Source organism: Pimephales promelas, chromosome 20 (assembly GCF_988280905.1).
Source record: "Pimephales promelas chromosome 20, fPimPro1.hap1.1, whole genome shotgun sequence".
In the NCBI taxonomy this organism is placed as follows: Eukaryota; Metazoa; Chordata; class Actinopteri; order Cypriniformes; family Leuciscidae; genus Pimephales; species Pimephales promelas.
The window spans coordinates 15,445,465-15,464,361 of NC_142788.1; the positions used below are offsets into that span (position 1 = coordinate 15,445,465).

At 39.5% G+C, this 18,897-nt stretch overlaps 1 protein-coding gene across 2 annotated transcripts in view; it reads right to left on the bottom strand.

Annotated features, from left to right (window-relative positions):
• The window catches only part of gata5 (GATA binding protein 5), a 138,853-nt gene that overhangs the window by 74,468 nt on the left and 45,488 nt on the right, over positions 1–18,897 (bottom strand). The window contains exon 3 of one of the 2 annotated variants that reach the window (XM_089124119.1): positions 14,692–14,797. The exons of the other annotated variant lie outside the window; for it this stretch is intronic. The gene's annotated coding sequence lies outside the window, so the exon portion shown is untranslated. The remainder of the gene's footprint in view (positions 1–14,691; positions 14,798–18,897) is intronic. 2 annotated transcript variants of the gene reach the window in all.

The following is an 18,897-nucleotide window of genomic DNA, read 5'->3' on the forward strand; positions in this document are numbered from 1 at the left end:
AACTTTATCAAATCGACAGTGTAATCAGCTAATCATTTTTTTAATCACTGGGCTATTACATTTTTGTATTGATATAATACGGTATATAGGCCACTGCAGTTTACTGCCCCTTTTTATCATGCATGCGTGAGAAAGACACTGAGAATACTAGACCAGGCAGAAGGATATTAAGAGCTCTGTGTGAACACACTGCAGCCTTTTTTATTTGTTTCATCACATGCACGCATACACCACACACTCATAGACCTTTCTTGCTTCTCCACATTTCTTTTACCCAACTGTATTTCCATTTACCATATCACATAATACTCCCTGTGCATCCTGTTCCTCTTCCTTTTGACATTCTTCTTCACTATATTTGCAGATAAGATATGAACAGCATCTTAAAAAGGTGATTACTTGCAAGACTGATGTTTACCTTCCTCATCTCCCATTCAACCATCCAGATCATTGTAGCATACCCACCACTACCCAACCACACAGCACAAAAGCCTTTTGCTACCACATAGCAACACCATAAAACTCTGATTAAAGGTGAGTTTACATAATCAAGTGACGCTTTCTTTATAAACCATTCAGGTCTAGTCCAATCTACTCTGTAGGGAGATACAAAATTTGAGAAGAAGACAACACCTCCTTGTCAAAACCAGCAGTAAGAGAGAGTTGCTGCATGCATTGAGTTACTAGAGGGAACAGAAGTCTGCTGAAACCTTCAGGAAAGGAGAAGCCCTGGGGCCGTATTCACAAAGAATTTTATCTTACCACTAGGAGAACTCCTAAATCGCACTAAAATATTGTAGCTAGGAGTTTTCTAGTTATTCTAAGTTATTTTATCTAAGTTCTTCATAGCGCCCTTCAGACCCACTCTTAGTAAGTAAAAATGACAACTCCTAAACTAAGAATGAGTCTTCGTTGCTACTGTATGGATGACGTCAATTCTCATGCAAGAGCTTCCTCGCAATGATCACGGTGATTGGTTGCTAGATGATTGGGCCATCATGAGGAACAGAACACAGATGCAACGAATCATGGAATTACGACATCTAAATAATATGTCTGTGTCCTACACAAAATAAAAATAGTTGTAGAAGAGGAGGTCAGAGGCGCCATCTGCTGTAAAACTTTATTATCCATTCAACAAATATACAAACAGGCCGACATACAGTAGTGATCATGCCCTGATCATGCTGAAGGACAGCCAATCTAACCACAGCATTGGTCGGGTGACTGTGTGCTGAACTTTTTTAGTTTCGTTTCGCTTTATCTTGAGAGATGGTTCGTGTGTTGTTTTTCTTCCTAATTCCTGCCTGAGTTGTGTGCATTAATGACTAAAAGTAAGTATTTATTCATCTTATACTGTATTGCTGCTGTCGCTGCTAATCTATATTAGTCTCGGAGTTGTTTATATGTAATATAAAGAGATTCACGGAAGAGCCACAGCTCTGCATAAGCGAATGTTTGTAACAGAAGCGCCTAAACGGAATACATTTATTTGGAATCGTTTTATGTGAACCCGTTAGGCCATTGTGGCATATTTCCGCCTAATAGAAATGTTAGTTTGATTATGTGTATAATGAATCTCTCAAATGTACACTCAATATATATTGACCTATGCATATGTATGCATGTGTATTTGGTTCATGAAGCTAATAAGTTTAAGGATGCACATTATTTATCTATATTGTTTTACAGTGCTTTGTACAGCTTTACATCTGTTATTTGGTAATTTACATGTGGTAATGTTATGTTACTCTAGACTCATTTCATTCACGTAATGTATTTCTTCTTTCCTTTGTTTAGACCACACACATTCTCACACGCATATAAGCTACCATCCATTCCAATGTAACCAGTGAACTTGATGGACATTAAAGTACTTTAAAAGGGTTTCCTGTCTCCGTGTCTTTACCGACACACCATGGCGATGACCAAGTCTACCTAAGAACCAGTGCACCTTCAGTGCAAAATTGGTCCTTCAAGCTGGAGCCAAGTCATTACCATGGCAACCCCAGAGTCTGCGATGTCAAAGTCTAACCCTGCCTCATCCCGACATCCACAAAGAGCAATTCAGAGGCCTGTCTACCTAGATGACTATGTGGTTGACTATGTTGAGAACCCGTCAGGACAGGCTGTTAGACCTAAAGAGAATGGTGACCCAATCTCATCTCACCACCCATCCGAAACAGCTGGATGATCTGAGGACGTTATGTTGCAAATAATGGAAATTAACAAACAGAGCAAGACAGCTAGGCAACATTCTCTTGGAGAAAGTCCTGCAACACAGCACTCCTCAAGCATCTGCTTAGTCCTCAAGAGCATCATCCCGACATCAGACACCTAGAATCCAGAACCAGAAATCAGTGGAGAAGGGACAGTTGAAATCCGATGTTAGCCCTGATGATGTCTGCTCAAACCGTCATCCTTGGCCACAGCCAGCCAGCCAAACCCCAAACCCCTTTCTTTGAGGAGCTTTCACAAGTATTGAGGATAACCCAAATCAGAGACATCATTTCCAGTCAACACCTCCTGTAAGCAGAGAGAGTACCCTTTCGGAACACCAGTATGCCTCACCATGACATTGTCCATTGTCATCTTATCATGAGGTAACAATGAGAGAAATATACCAGGTCCTTGCCAGCCAGTACGACCCCTTGGGATACCTTTCAAAAACCAGAACCAAATTCCAAGTAAGACAATTGTGGACAATTGCCTTCTGAGCAGCTGCAGTCCTGGCATAAATGGGAAGCAGAACTGGAACACCTACCATTAATCACTATACCCCGGTGTTATGTCACAGCCACACTAGATGTCCCAGGGGTGGAACGAGAACTTCACATCTTCTGCAATGCCTCTGAGGCAGCCTATGGGTCAGTAGCATACCTCAGTACTGAACACCAAGGTCAAGTTGAGCTGGCATTTGTCCATGCCAGATCCAGAGTATCTCCAAAAAGGCAACAATTAATACCTAGGCTTGAACTTTGCAATTCAAAGTTTTGTAGGAACCAGAGTAACGGAAATACAAGAACTCACTGAAGGTCATTGTTGGCCCTATGTAGATTCAGAAAGGAACGCTGCAGATGACATTACACGTGGAAAAATCTTGCTTGAATTAACCTAACCCAATCGATGGTGTAAGGGGCCTTGACTTCCTCTACCTACCACCTGAATCATGGTCAGAAAGTCCTGCCATTGGACTGAATGAGGACCTTTTTGAGCTTCCTAAAGCAAAATGTTGTGGCCTCACTGCGACGATCCTGTAACACCACAGCCAGATGCGATTCAGTTCTCGACCTTTGAGGAACTCCTGGAAGCTACCTCTAGCTCAATGCATGGGGCGGAGGGGAATGCAGGTGACCCAAGATCACCGAAGCACCAGCAAACTGAAACAAACCTATTAAGGAGAGCCTAATTAGACTGTTTTCCAACAGCATATCAGGTTCTTACAACTGGTGAGCCAATCCCTTCATCTAGTTGTTTGCTAACATTGTCACTAGAGTAAGACGAAACAACTGCAGTCACCCGCGTAGGAGGGCGACAACGTCAAGCTACCCACTTAAGTTATAGAATTGTACATCCCATTGTCTTGGACCCAAAACACCCTATAACACGCCTCCTCATTAAGCAATTCGACACCAAACTCTGTCATCCTGGTCCAGAAAGGGTATTTGCAGAAATGCGAAGATATTACTGGATCCTCAGAGGAAGAGAAGCAATAAACCGCCATCAACATTCCTGTGTCGAATGTCAAAGATGGAGAGCCAAACCTAATATACCAAAGATGGCAGAACTTTCTCCCGCCAGAGTCCGCCTACTGAAACTGGCCTTCTTTTCTCAAAAGTATCCACATTTGTGCTTTTCGCACATATATTCTCAATTTATGTAATATGAGTGAAAAGAGAGAGAGATGTCAGTTGTTTTCTTTTTTCTTTTCAGCTCATTAAGTGCTAATGTGAACACGTCCACGGAGAGTCCACGAGTGCTATTCAAACATAAATGATCTGAGGCAAGCCATGCTAACGCCCATATCAGCTGGATAAAATACATTAAGTTTAATAAGAATAATGTACTTTATGTCATCTTGCTATGCTGTGAGGAATAATACTATCTAATAATCCTGGAAAACTTACCTCAGAAGTGCTGGTAGTTTCATTTCAAGCTGATGTGAATCATTATTTATTAAGAGTTATTTATTCTTAAGTGCTTTGTTCTAATCGTATATGGAATAATGTCTGTAAACTGCAAAAAGACTGTTCAAATATGTATGCCACTGGACGATTGGGACAAACCCCAAAACACCTTAGACCCCAGAGCGTTAACAAAGTTTGTTGTAGATGTCAAAGGCCAAGCATGTAATCAATCTATCACATGGAATCAGCTATCAAGCAGTAGGCAAACGCTAACATGGACAGTTACTTAACACACAAATGTTTTAGACATAACAAACATGAACAAAACACACAACGTAAAGTACATACAATCCAAACAACATTAAATACCAGAACTATTTTACAAGTTTGCAATTTCATGTGAATTCCATACAATTTGATTTGTGCAAAAACAGGCACATTTTAGAAGAAAATAAACTTAGCACGGAAGTGCACCCCTAAAACTAACTTTCAGTGTTGCATAATCGGATTATACAAAACATACAAATGAGATTGAATGAATTCCTACAAAATCACTACCAATTCATCAATGAAAAATAATTACATGTGTTGTATACAGGTTCCCTTGCAGCAAAAATTCTGAAAGCACATTGAAAATCAAGAAACAAGGTTATCAGGTTTCATATTCAGCATGTCATGTTAATAATTTTGCATATTGTTGAGCTTATGTAGGATACAATTCATCTTTTGTTTTTTTTTGGTAACATTTTGGTTTACTTTTGTACGGTTTTCGATGTGTTGGGTTGCCATTTTATGTCCTACTGTATGAGATATCTTGATTTAACTAAAAACAACTGATGTAGAGTGGATATGGATTCAGAAAGGATTTAAAGGGAGGCCTGGTAGATTATGATTTGGTGGGATGAATCGAGGTGAACCCTTGTACGGGGTTTGGGTGATACATGTGCTGCCCCAGAGAAACCAGAGAGGCCCAGTGATTGAGCCTGAGAGATGCAGTCTGCTGCATTACAGCAGCTGTTTCCCTCACACACGCACACACACACACACACACTGCTGTTACTGTCATTTACTGCTCTTTGATTTATACACTCACAAACTGTCACATCTGAGACATACACAACAAAATATCAGATAACACACATTTTTCACCACAAACAGTTTACAGTACCTCACGATTCCTGTTGTGTACTTTGAATTGACATTCATAGAAAAATCTATTTCTTTGCTCTGTTACAGAAGGCAAGACTATATTTAGCTGTCTTTATTGATTCAGGTCTGACACATTACACTGTGCTATTCTCCATATCTCAAATACACAGCAAGAGTCCAGACACACAAAAAAAAAGAGAAAGAGAAAAATTGTTACAAAACGTATCGGTTACCTAACGTAACCTCGGTTCTCTCTAGAAGAGTTATTGCGTTAGTTAGCTTACTCTACGGGAAAAATTCATCTTTTCGAGATATTGAAGCCAAAACATTATCCATAATTTTTGTATTCATTGTCAACGCAGAGGAGCAGCTAGCAGACCTAGGTTACACAATACTCGTTCCCTCTTCTAGAGAGAATTGAAGTTACGTTAGGTAACACATCAACCAGGAGAGCTAAGTCACATTAGAGTAGCCTGCGCAAGATCAGATCTGGACAGAACATGCATATCACTTGTACTGACAGAACTTTAGCCTGCAGGGCTGGGACTTCCAGGTTATAGAAACTAACAAAGGTGAATGGGGAGGCCCAGCCCGCCGCCACACATATGTCATGAATTAAAATTCCACTGGACCATGCCCACGACGAGGCCATGCTTCTAGTGGAATGAGCCCTGATGCATTGCAGACCTTTTGACACATAGGCTAGCATCCACTATCCATCTTGACAGGTTTTGTTTCGAGGCGGCGAGACCTTTGGTGAGCCCACCAAACGAAACGAAAAGCTGCTCCGAGCGCCTGAACGGGGCAGAGCGCATAAAATAATCCCTCAGAGCCCTGACCGGACCACCAGATTGCTCTCGCTATCGGATGCTGGCAGAGCCAATAGAGAAATGGGTCTGGATTCATCCTCTTGACTCCTCTAAGGAAGTGGATGACAAGCTCGTTCCTTCCTAGTGATCGGCCGTGCGTCGACTCTACGAACGCTGCAACGGCAGCCACATAGACTTTAAGCGTGGAGGAGGACCTCCCCTTATCCAACAGCTCTTGAAGGAAACTAAGCAACCGCAAGACACCACACAGCTCCGGAAACCAAGTTTGGTTCTCCCACCGCTGGGCTATAAGGAGCACAGAGAGGCGCATTTCTCTGATTACCTTGATCACCTGTGGCAAAAGTGAGACCAGAGGGAAAGCATACAGTGGGCGGCTGAGCCAGATTTGGGCTTGTGGTACCAATTTTATGGCCCCTTTGCACAGCAGCTTTGCTATTTCTGCGCGGAGCACATGTGCTACTTCCACATTCACTGTCGCCGCCATCTGCGCTCGAGAGTGCGGCTGACGGAGATCGAACTGTAGCGAATAGCCCTGTCTTATTGTGCTTAGCACCCACTCTGATACCCCAGGAATCACTTCCCACACTTTCATACGTGTAGCTAGCGGCAGAATGACCTCTGGGTTCTGATCACCGCACTGTGTGGGCTCGAAAAAATTAACCTGAGGTTTAGGTGCGGTACGCGAGCCCTCAGTGCTTGAATACGGCAGCTCACTGACAGTGGTGGTCTCCTGTGGCTTGCCCTTCCGCCTCGTCATCTGAAGCGACGGCAGTGCGGACAGTGCGTAGCCTTTAAAAAGATGTCTCGCTGCTCTTTTAGAAGGGTGGTGTCACAGCGACGAACACGCACAGAAATAGAGCTCAGAGAAAAGGATGATACATTTTAAATTTATAAATTAAGCATACATTTTTGGGATAATTTTTTTGTCTTGATGTCTCGAAAAGATGAATCTTTCCCATAGCGTATCTTACGTAATACGGACATAGCTCAACGGACATAGCTCAAATGCCTCTGGGCGCAATTGGATAGACCTAAAGCCAATCAGAGCGATGAAAGAAATGACATATGCAGAGAGACCCATTTCAATAACTGCTTGTCCATTTGTGAAAATGTATGCGTAATTACGTAAGAGAACAGCATAGCGTTATTAATTCAATTTGCAATTGGAAGGAGATTTCGGTAAGAGAGTGTACTTTTTTCTTTCGGTCTCTCCTTCACTATTTCATATGGTTATCACCTCCATCCATGTGTCAGGGTGACATGTTTGGCCACTGAAAAGCTTTGAGCTATGCTAGTGTAGCTGAGATTTATGGAGCTGATCAGAAAGCAATTTGTGACAGGAATTCGTGAATCTATGGCTGTTTGGGCCGTCCATCACACTACGGCAATTTACTGCTTGATCAACAAAAGAATGGTAAATATTATCACAGCAGCAAACATAGCACACGTTCTTGAAACTGACATATTTACAGCCGATCAGTGCAGTCTTCTGCTAAGCTATATTAGGGCTTACACACTTGGGTCCCTGGTTATCTTGCTTCATGTTTCACACTGGTCATACTTTATCCTTAACTAGTGATTTATCTTGGGCAGTCTGGTTTCAAGATTTCACACTGCACATTTGAAAACCAATCTTGCTGTAACTGTTTCTTTTTGTCATTTTCCCAGATAGATTTTTGCTTTTGGTAACATTCATTACGGTTCCAAAATTTGGGCTCAGTACGTTTAAAAAAAAAAAAAAAAAGAAATTAATACTTTCGTTCAGCAAGGATCCAATAAATTAAAGTGACAGTAAAGACATTTATAATCACATATTACTTGTGCTTTTTCTATTCAAAGAATATATATACTGTATATATATATATATATATATATATATATTACGATTTCCGCAGAACAACTGTTTTTAGCATTAATTAAAAACAGTTTTGAGCAGCAAATGAGCATAAAATAATTTCTGAAGGATCATGTGACACAGAAGACTGATGCTGAAATTCAGCATGGCAAGACAGGAATAAATTACACATTGTAATAATATTTCACAATTGTATCTTTGATCAAATAAATGCATAAGAGCATAAGATACATTAGTGTACAATAGTGTACAGTATGATTATGAAGGATATGTGTGTGGATCGTTTTATCAAAATAACCCAAAGATATTCAAAAGTTACGTTTAAGTAAAAAATATTGAACCAAAGATTGTTTATGGAAATCACTAGTTTATTCCTAAGGGATGATGCATTGCATAAAGCTTGTTTGAGTTTCTTGCTGTCAAATGTAGCACAGCAACAGCCAATGTAAAAGATCAAGCAACACGCATTAAAATGGTGCCACAACACTTTGTTGAAATGTTGCTTTATCAAGGGCAACTAGATATTTCACTCAAAAATGAAAATTCGTTCTTTTGTTCCTCACTCAATGACTTGGTTTCTTCTAATGAACACAAAATAAGATATTGGGCCCTATATCTTGCACCAGGCGCAAAGGACTTCGGACACGCATGTATCATTCCTATTTTGAACCCTTGCAAAGCGGGCACAGACGCACGTCCCTGGGCAGGTCGCGCTAAAAAAAACAATTATGCCACTGACCAGAAAAAAAAAACGTCAAAAGTCAGTGGCGAGAACATATAACAGCAGTCCTGTGTTGTGTTGTTCTCAGTGGTAATTCCTTGCTCGACTGTGTCCTCCGGTTCTGGATCATGCCCAGTTTGGAAAGGCCCCTGCCCAAACCTCACTAAAGGGTGGTGAGACTCACAGAGCAGCCAGAGGCCATTTAACCTCTACTGTACACAGAAACACTCCTACTTGACACACCAGCTGTTTCCTCAGGATCACATGCTCTGACAGGAGTCTGGTGGATTCTTTAATTAAAGTTTTACTAGAAGTGAAAGACCCATCCCTTGCCTGCTGCACAAATTACAGCATATTCTCCTATCAGACCAGTTTCTGTCATGTGTAATCAGTCATCATAGACCCCACTAAAATCAAATGACCTTTGTTTCCCATTGAAACAGCATGTTTGGCTGGAATTTTAGCTTGTGTTATTTATTTATTTACCTTTCAAAGACAATCGTTTTTTAGTAACAGCCATGAGTCATACATTTTGGGGGAGTAGCGTCCTCATTCAATAAAGCTTTTGATTGGGTAAAAATCTGTATATTGTAGCATGACTTATATTTTTTTCTACAGAAAATGTCAATCGTTCTTTGTAAAATTAACATTCAATTCATAAAAAAGAAAGAGGAAAAGCACATACAGTACATAATGACTGAACAGAATACCTTGTGCTACAAATATCTGCTTTGAAGCATCTGTTAACTTTGATATACGCAGATCTTTTTCAATGCTTGGTTTTTGATCCGGAGATGCTATACTCTTTCAGAGCGCTATTAAGCGCCTCCTATCATATAACAGTGAGAACATAGAAAGCCAGAAAAAATTGTTAATGACGATGAAGCATCAAGTCTCAAACTGTTTTCAACATTTAAAAGAAATGTTTCTTGAGCACCAAAATTATTCAAAATGAATAGCATTTCAAACTATTGCTGTTTATCCTGTATATTTGATAAAATAAATGCAGTCTTGGTGAATAAATTTAAATAACGTACTGACCCGAAACTTTTGATCAGTTATGTACTGTATATATAAATGAATAAATGCAAGCCTGGAAAATGCTAAGGCTAGCCTTACTACCAGACTAGAGCCCGATCGATAAAGGATTTTGAAGGCTGATATCGATACAAATACTTGTTGGTTTTAAAATCCGACATTCCGATATATCGGCCGATATTTTAACTAATGGTTAATGATATGATAATGGATTTTAAAAAGAAACTTGTTTCTTTTATTGTCACAACAGAACAGAGGAACATCAAAATATATAGTTCTGATAAATAAAATAATAATTAGTCCCTACATTGCCTTATAAGCTACCTGCAACCTGGATCAGCAGGATGTGTGGCGCGTTATACACGAGTGTTGCCAACAGGGACGGTGTAGAGTGCCCTCTGGTGGACAAACTTTACAACTCCAACACTCATGACATGGTTGAAGCGTGTTACGTCCGTTTTTATTTTATTTTTGAAATATTCATTTCTCGGCCATTATAACTGCCGATACCGATAGTTTGGAAAATGCCTAATATCGGCCGATAATATCGGCCAGTCGATAAATCGGTCTGGCTCTATACCAGACCATTCTCAGTTGTAAGTGAGTTATGGTCTCGCAAAGCTTCCTAGACAAATCATTTCAAAAGGGGCGTCACCAACGGACATAGCTCAAATGCCTCTGGGCGCAATTGGATAGACCTAAAGCCAATCAGAGCGATGAAAGAAATGACATATGCAGAGAGACCCATTTCAATAACTGCTTGTCCATTTGCGAAAATTTATGCAATGCAAATTCAGTCCAGCCATTTTAAGTCACCTGAACCTCGTCATTGTTCAACTTCAATTAATTATTTAATTTCGGAAAAGCCTGCACCGCCTGGGAACTGACACACAGAGTTTAGTTCAGATCTTTTTGGCACCGAGCAGTAATGAAAGTGACAACTTGTGTATGAAATCTCTGCCGCAGAAACACACAAACCTCTCTCTCAGATTAGCCCAGAGGTGTGTGTGTGTGTGTTTGAGAAAGAGTGAATGCGTGTATCCGCACTGTAAGAGAGAGCATTCATCTCTTAGACCATTACACACAGTCACTAAAGCGACATTCCCCTGGGAGAGTTAACTGCACCCTGTGCAGAAACACGCTACCGTACTACACACACACACTCAAGCATGTTGAAAAACACTGTGTGCTTCAGTCTCTGTAGTTTGTTGCTCTCGCTCCGAGAGGCAGCAGCTCGAAAGCTTTTAGCATATCTCACCTTCACACTCTCCTTCAGAGTCACCTGTTTAGAAGACATGCGTACACGCGTGCAATCATGCATACACAAGAGTCAACTGGAGCTTGTACTGTGTTCACATGCAACAAGATAAAATACAAGCATGCAACAGCGTCATAGAGAAAAAATAAGAGACATTCCAATCCTTTACACCACACAGCTCGAGAACCATTGGTGGTCATAGTTAGTGTATTCCTGAAGTCCTGTATGTGCTTGACTGAATGAGGTGCTAAAATGCATTTGAGACAATCACCATTTTGACTCACTGAATAAATGTGTTCTACTTTATTTGTAAAAGGGGTGGTTCACTACTTTTTTTCATTGCATGATTGTGTTTATGGGGTGCAATATAACATGTATTTGTGTTTTTTCTTTTTTAAAAAAGTCTTAAGCAGCTTTCTACCCTGTCATTTGAACTACCGGTTTACATCCTGAGTCTATGAAACCACTCCCTCAGAAACAGGCTATGGGCTCAGATTGGTTAGTTTGGGCCAGTGTGTTGTAATTGGCTACGTAGTGCACGTTGTCCGGTAACTTCACGTCCATTACCTTTACGGGTGAATGTTTCATGTGCTCCGGTCAATGTAAATAATTGTGTCGAAACTGCCGTATTAGTTTGAGCCAGAATCAGACCTAGAAAGTGGCGATGAATAGAGTCAAGCTGAACCTCCCCAAACACACTCCAACAAAACATTTCTGGTAATTTTTTTAAAAAATTATTATTATTACATTCTTTAACTACTATTATTATAAGAATTTCGATATGTTGTTACTTAATAAATGCTAGTGCTGCTTGTTAGCTTTTGAGATACGGTTTTCTCCTGATAAAACAGTTAATATAACTGAATACATGTTTTCTAAAGTTATTTTATCGATAAAATGAACAACATCTATTCACAAAACTTAGTTTACTGAGTGTATCGTTTTATTTAGGTGTAGCCTACATGTGGCAACTGAGTTAAAACCACCCTGTACACTGATAACACAGCTGAAGTTTGCTGCGATTACATAGCCTATAATTTTTTTTTTAATTTTATACACGTTTGTCTTACACAAAATAGCATCGAACTTAGTGGCTACAGCGTTGCCATTGGTTTACGTCATAAAGTATATATAGGCTACATGAAAAATACATTTACAAAATTGGTACAAATCAGGTCCAAAATGTTTGTACGCGTTTGTCGTAGACACGAAATAGCATAACCAAGTGGCTATAAAGCCAGTGCTTTACGTCTGAAATTATACATGCAAATACATTTAAAATGATTAAGTCTTACTTACAGATTGTGGCCCAACAACGGCTACATCTGGTTTTAAAGTTGAAACTGCTTCATGTTTTAGTAACAGTTTCTTTTTGAATCCGGTGTTGAATTCGTGGAGATTCTGGAAGCTGTCTTTTGTAAAATGCGCAGCACAGAGCTAAATTACGATTGTAATTTTCAGGAACATAATGAAAAATAAATTGTATCCATTGTTGGCGAACTACAACGTCCGTGGGAAGCTCGAACACAGAAGACCTGACAGATGACTGAAAATAACACACTTTCGATGAGCCACAGAAATATGGCCATGCCCTTTTTTGCATATTCCGGAGGGAGGGTTGATGCAAATGTATGGGTTAGTTACGTATAAAACCCGTTGTAGTCCCATTCGAGACGCTTTTGTAGGCATTAAACTTCCTGATTTTTAAAAGACGATATCTCTGCTTACATTGACCTTTCAGCGATGCAACTTTGCAGATACTATTCATGCACCAACAGCAACATTACACATTATTTAAAATGAAAAAAAGTGAAATCGCAATCAACCACCCCTTTAAAAACATTACCGACCAACCGTAGCTTGACATTTACTTTGCTTTTTCTCTTTTCCAATGTAAATCTATGGAGGATCTGTGTGTTTACTTTGGTTTAATAGTTTAGTTTAATTTTGTAGAAATTATCCAAAAATATGGTAAAATGTTAATGAGAACAAAAATAACAGTAAAAATACATTTTATGGCCACATTTTATGACAATGTAATTATTCAAAAATATTCAATTCATTGATATCAAATGTCCTGTAAAGGAGGTAGTAGCCATACAGTGGGAAGCAGGGCTTAATAAAGGGTCAATTGTGGTTGTACATAAATATTTCAAGAGGACATCAACTTCACTTTGTGCATCTCAATTAACAACAAATCAGAATATGTACACAAAAGCCAAAGAAGATACAGTCTGAAAGTGGACTGATATTTCTTTATATTTCTATCTTTATATTTCATCATTTACAACAACACTGAGGGGCGGGGTGGCATATATTTTCTGCCATTTTCCTCTTTCAGACAAAAACTGAAAATTCCATCGCAATTTCTAATTACCTAATTTCTTTTCTCTTTCGTTGACCTTATGCCACAGACAAGTTCTCTCAAATAGTAGCATTTGAATGTTAACTGCACTGCAGTGCTTTTCAATAATCTCTTTTCCACAGTGCACAAGGAACAAATACTGAGAACTGAGCAAAATTTGATTAACTTTATTATTATAGAAATGAACGGTGTGAAAAATGCCATGCACAGAAAATATACAAATTTCTGAGCTGCTGATTTGGTTACTCATTTAACCCAGCCTTTTATTCAATCCGACTAACAGGACACTAATTACATAGACAGTCACCCCAGAGCAAACCAGGATTGAAAGCCTCGCTCAAGGGCACAACCGCGACAACAATCCTTTGGTAACTCTCCAATTCATGAGTCACTCCCACCTGGGATCGAACTTACGATATTTGCATTTCAAGCCCAGAGCTTTAACCACCAGTCTATCACTATCTAAGACACTGAGCTTAAGTGCCCAGAGAAGAATAAAATCAAGGAAATAAACTTGTGTACACCTTTAATGACACTTGGTGTTGTAATTTAAGACCGGTGACTACATTGGCCAGGAACAGAAGAGACATGCTGTGTAATAACAAGAGTAAGAATAGATATGGGCATTGATACCCCTCCATCTCCCTTTCTCTGTCACTCTTTCTCTCAGTGCGTGTATGGTATTATTAGATGTTACTCTAGGTCTGAGTCATGCTACAGACAGAACGAGCGAACAATAAAGAGATATATATATAAAAAAACATTCTAGTAAATTATACTAGAATGAAAACAGAAAAAGATAGCTGATAAAAGATAGAAAATTAGCTTCCTTCTCTTATTAGACAGAAAGACAAAAAACCCAAAAAACTATTGAACGTAAGATACGAATGAAATGTACAATCACACAATCAACAGATAGAGTCGGGCTGATAGGAACACTTTGAGATAAATAAAACGATAGATAAAATGACAGTGATAGATAAAGCATTAGAGCAACAGTCGACAGACAGAGAGATAAGACTTAGAAAGAAAGAAAGAAAGAAAGAAAGAAAGAAAGAAAGAAAGAAAGAAAGAAAGAAAGAAAGAAAGAAAGAAAGAAAGAAAGAAAGATAGATGTTTTATTTTAAAGAAAGAAAGAACAATAAATAGAATGACAGAGATGACCAATAGAACATTGTCCATGGGAAGACTAAGGCAGCAGGTTTTCACTAACTCTTTCATAACACTCAAATATCTTCACACACACTAAGACATGCAGATAGTGCCTCTCACACTGTCTTTTTCCCCCAGAGCACTTGTTTCGAGATTGCCTTTTTAAGGTGGAAATCAATAATTTTCTTTTCTTTACCTGCTCATGCTGCCCCCTCAGTAGTGCGAGACTCAGTTCTCCTTTCATTTTTCCCATTCTCTTTCTTCATTTCCCTCTTAGTTGTCAGTCAACTCTTCTCATTACACTGTAGAAACAATTAAATTCAAGTTTAAATTATGTATAATGTTTTTTTTACAGTACAAATTGTTCCAAAGTATAGTGCATTATAATGGTTAACTCCCTAAAAGCCCAGTGCACACAGTATTTAACATTCACTCAGCAGCAGAATACAGTTGTCAGTCCTTGATTACGGTTACGTTAACACACAATTCAATTATTTACGCTAGTGACAACCACATTCTTTTACCAAACTCACAACCGCAAATTTTCAGGACTCACAACCGCATTCTTGGAAAATCCTGCAGTGTGAAAAGAACTGTTCAACTACCGTAAAACTTCAAATATAAGCCGAGTCCCAAATAGACGCCTGTCTTTTTTACAAGCCTGGTGTGGCAGCAGGTTTGGGTAAATAAAGGTCGGTCCCGAATAGAAGCCGGGTCTGTTTTTTAGTTTTGGGTTGTATTTAAACTACTAAAACGTTAGACATCTCAGACTCTCACGTCTTCAAAAAACACAAGCGCTGTCTTGGTCTCTCTCTTGGTCTCTCTCCCAGGCGCATATTAACAGGGTTCCCACACTTCGGTTAACTCCAAATTCAACGACCATTCAAGGACTTTCCAGGTCCAACACCCTCAAATTCAAGGACTTAATGTGGGGACAACATAGTGTAGATCAAATACATTATAAAATATTCCAAATATCTTGAAACTTGCATTTTCCAGGCATCACGTTTCAGTGGTTTCAGGCTATTTTTGCAATGTTTCACGGTGTGTCTGTGAAACGTTGAGGTACCATCGTAGTCGTTTTGTGTGTGCGTGAATGTCATGGCAACGTATAACCAAGTACCTCACACAGGAAACACTTAATGTAACGCGTAAATGCGTGTAACTAACGTAAATCAAGCAAGCTTGTGTGCATTGGCCACAAAGTGTTGGCAAAATAACACATTAGCGGACAGGGGAGATTTTTTTTCCCAGAAAAGTTCTTGCACTAAATATATTCAAGCACTTTCAAGGACCTGTATCTATTTTCAAAAACTTTCCAGGGCCTTCAATTTTGTTTTTTCAGATTCATAAACTTTCAATGATTTCAAGGACCCGTGGGAACCCAAAATCGACGCGATTGACGCGATAGTAGAAGACAAGCAGTTTAACGTGGAGCATTTGGAGATTATTAGAGATTGGACTCTAGGCCTGCACTCAATAAACAACATCTCAACACTAAATTAAGGCCTGTCTCATATAGACACCTGTCTCAAATACAAGGCAGTGCAGTCCGACGATTTGGGAAAATAAAAGCAACTAATGGAAGTTTTACGGTAGTTGTCCGTCACATCATACAGTGCGAGAGAGCTGCTCTGTACTGCGCAAAAGTGGGTCTACTGTGTGTTGAGGGTTTTCATGTGTGGTTTCGGTTTAGGTAACATAGCGATGGAGAAATGAGCATCTGAACGTTATAGATCCAGTAACTTTTGTCCAACAGTTTTGTGTTCTTTGTGCAACTCAAATGCTCCGCTCTCCACCCGGATAAGAGAGAGACTCCTGTAAGTAAATACATTTGTCAATCCCAAAAAACTAAAAGTGTGAACCTAGGCTAACACCGTGGCCTAACTATATGCAACGCGACGCGATAAAAGGTCTCTTTTCCACGTTAATCAGCGTTTTTGTCCTAATCAGACGCAACGGTGAAACGCCAAGTTTCTAATTTAGAAACGGTTCCTATTTCTGCGACGTTGCGGCTGACAGAATGAATAAATTACACTGGTTATAAGTACACATTATTTATTTTCAGTTAAAAATAAGTCATTGTGCCATAAGCGATAACAGATAATTTACCTCAGATTTTGAAAGCATATACAGTAATATAGCGTAACTGTACTTCATAACAAAATTAGTCAATGAGTATATTTTGTTAATGTTTTGATTTTTAATAATGTTATTTCTTGATTCGATTATGTCCTTACCCATTTCCAATGCGAGTGCGGGCCAGCAGTGCGCTTTCACGCTGTTCTGAATGGCTGTGATTTTTGATTGACGCGTGGCGTCTCACAGTCGCATTGCGTCTAGTGTGGACAGACACACTTGCTGTCGCTAGAATTTTATCGCGTCACGTGTAGTTAGGACACGGTGTTAGACAGCTAGGCCCAGGCATACCAAACCGACATAAAAAAAATAACAGTGATGGAAAGTCGTCAAAGATGGCTCCACTACCAATTCAATATGTTCAATCCGGCCTAATAGACATTGACAGAGGGTCCGACTAGTACCAACACACCACAAAAATACTAGGCCGACAGACGGCCAAAAACAGACCATCAATGGTCAATGGCCGACAATTGGCTTGGTGTGTCAGAACCTTGAGAGTGACTTGCTTTCCAAGTGTTAGAAATATTGCTGCAGTGTAACTGCTCCTATATGCCACCATAATGACATGTAAAAGGGAGAAAAAGGTACCAGAATGTCGATACTAGCTTGTCAATATTACGCTACAAACATCTTGTTATTATTCAGCATGTCATTCATGTTGTAATACTACTGAATTTACCACAAGTTTGCTGTTGAACATTGGTCCAGCGACAAAAGATTTCATTAATCAGTTTATTATAGGTTTAAACATTCACTTCACATTCAATTCACATGTATTTGTATAGTGCATTTCACAATACATACTGTTTCAAAGCAGCTTTACAAAAAATGCTCTACATTTTCTGTTTCTACATTACAATTTAGAGTAATCTCCTGTTATCAGAGGTGACTGTGAAAATAATGTCCATATCAGAAATGTACAGTTCTAAGACAATACACATGCCCAATTCCCTATAGTACAGAAGGTGAAAAGTATGTGAAAAAAGACTGTCTGAATTCACAGTACTCATAAAACAGGAGGTGAAAAGTACCTAGATGACTTCTCCTGCAGAGATTCCAAAATGTGCATCTGATGTTTCACTATCCCATGTGGCCAGTGGAGAGGATTTGTGAATGACAGTGAATTGAAGTAACCGTTGCTGGAAAGTCAGGTGACAATACCAACATGGCGGATGCAGTGAATCTGGATTTCATTCATACTACACACATTCATTCAACAGAGAACACACTTTTTCACAATCGAGAAGTTTGGGTAACGCTTCCTTTTACAGTCCAGTTACCCATGTAAATACTATGTACTTATTTTAGTAACTACAATTACGGGGTAATAACTAGTACTACCCCTAAACCTACCCCTGTTCCATGTACTTACCTTATTAGCCAGTACTTTCTAGGTAAGTACACTGTAAGTATACTGTAAGTATGGTACTGTAAAAGGAAGCGTTACCGAAGTTTGTTCATCGTCAAATGTAGTAGCCACTATGTATGCGATTTCAAATGCAGCTTGCTATCCGGATGACCTTGATGAGCTAGTTCAAAGACAGTTTATGTCGTGCAGGGTGTCTCTGGGGTCATGTTGTACAATCTGACAAGCAACAAGGATTCATAGGGACAGAAATATCACGCAGTGAGATCTGAGTTTAGGACGATAAGGAAAGTTGATGGGAAAAAAAACCTTGGAAGGAACCAAATCTTCAAAGCATGCACATCACTGCTCTGTTACAGCAAATAACACACTAGTACAGACTACAAACATCACTGTGCAAACAATTAAACACTACATCAATCAATTATTCAATGACTAAATTAATAAACAAACAAACTAGATTCAGTGGGGGAAACCAACTGAGATAACAAAAACTCAATTCCAAATTTCATCAATCCAAAAAGCAATGCAGCGCAGTGACTCTTTACATCTGCGGCTCTGTCTTCAATCTCAGTGGCTCTGACCATAGATAGCACAGTGTTGCCGAACTACTGGGTGGTGCAGGGTAGGGCAAGGCAGGAACTGAACGTACCTCTTTATTTGGCCTGCCTAAAAATACCTCCAGAGGCTGAGCTGAAAGCCTGGAGGTGAGGGCAGATGGCATAAGGGACTTAGGGTGTGCTAACGGAAGGACAGGGTGGGGAATGAATTATATTAGCAGATGGGTTTTTTTTTGTTTGTTTGTTTTTTTTAGGACAGGGACAAAAGAATACAACGTAAGAAGGTGTCTGAGTGACAGAAGATGATACGCAATTCTCATTTGAAAAGTAGCCC